The sequence below is a fragment of the Phaseolus vulgaris genome, chromosome 11 (genome assembly GCF_000499845.2).
Source record: "Phaseolus vulgaris cultivar G19833 chromosome 11, P. vulgaris v2.0, whole genome shotgun sequence".
Taxonomy (NCBI): domain Eukaryota; kingdom Viridiplantae; phylum Streptophyta; class Magnoliopsida; order Fabales; family Fabaceae; genus Phaseolus; species Phaseolus vulgaris.
In genome coordinates, this window is record NC_023749.2 from 4,484,215 (window position 1) to 4,485,916 (window position 1,702).

Consider the following 1,702-nt stretch of genomic DNA (forward strand, 5'->3'; position numbering starts at 1 on the left):
TGGAAAACAACCTTTCCATTCAACTCCTCCCATCAAACTCTAAGATTACCATTTATCAATATGAAATATATGTTTTTTGGTGGTATTTTAATTACTTCCAATCTTGGACACGATTATAAATGTTCTGCTGAAGATGAGGTGTGCTTTGTTAGAGGCATAACACATCAATATGTCTTATGTTTATTATGGAAACAATGATTATCAAATTATACACAATTTCTTTTAAATATTTATAAATTATAAATTTAAAAAATATGATATATAAAACTTCTTTATTTAAGAACATTGATGGATGAAATGGATAAGATTATTGAACGGTAAAAAAGACCTTTTAAATATATTGTAATCTCGCGGCACAAAAGAAAAACGGATGTTAAATAATCATTTTCAATGAAAATAATATTAGAATAGTTCAAGCTACTACATTTAACATTTGTAATACATGAACACTATGGACAAAAAGCTTAAAACTTGAAAATTAAGTACAAAAAAGTCACACCAGATAACAATGATGATATTTGCAGTGTCTATCGTTGGGACACAAGACCTTATGAAGACATATTTGTAAATGGTTTTGAAGCGTAGAAACACCTTATGAAGACATATTTGTAAATGGTTTTGAAGCGTAGAAACACCTGATTTAATGTATTATAATTTGGATCTTGAAAATTAAGTACAAAAAAGTCACACCAGATAACAATGATGATATTTGCAGTGTCTATCGTTGGGACACAAGACCTTATGAAGACATATTTGTAAATGGTTTTGAAGCGTAGAAACAGCTGATTTAATGTATTATAATTTGGATCACTTTGTTCACCCCTTACTTCGGCTTCAGCTGAAACACATGTTTTTGTGAGTGACACGTGCAGCAAAACGTGAAAAACAACCCCCTTCCATTCAACTCCTCCCACCAAAATCTGAGATTACCATTTATCGATATGAAATATATGCTTTTGGTGGTATTTTAATTACTTCCAATCTTGGGCACGATTATCAATGTTTTGTTGAAGATGAGGTGTGCTTTGTTAGAGGCATAACACATCAATATGTCTTATGTTTATTATGGAAACAATGATTATCAAATTATCCACCATTATTGTACGCAATTATTGTATGCTTATTGTACGCAATTAATTTGATAATGATAGAATTCCATGATTAGTGAATCAATACATAATTAGCTTTTAATTTGAGGAGAGAAACTCGTCTACATACATTTATAATTTTTTTAAAATGTTTATAAATTATAAATTTAAAAAATATGATATATAAAACTTCTTTATTTAAGAACTTTGATGGATGAAATGGATAAGATTATTAAACGGTAAAAAAGACCTTTTAAATATATTGTAATCTCGCGGCACAAAAGAAAAACGGATGTTAAATAATCTTTTTTAATGAGAATAACATTAGAATAGTTCAAGCTACTACATTTAACATTTGTAATACATGAACACACTATGGACAAAAAGCTTAAAACTTGAAAATTAAGTACAAAAAAGTCACACCAGATAACAATGATGATATTTGCAGTGTCTATCGTTGGGACATAAGACCTTATGAAGACATATTTGTAAATGGTTTTGAAGCGTAGAAACACCTGATTTAATGTATTATAATTTGGACCACTTTATTCACCCCTTACTCTGAGATTACCATTTATCGATATGAAATATATGCTTTTGGTGGTATTTTAATT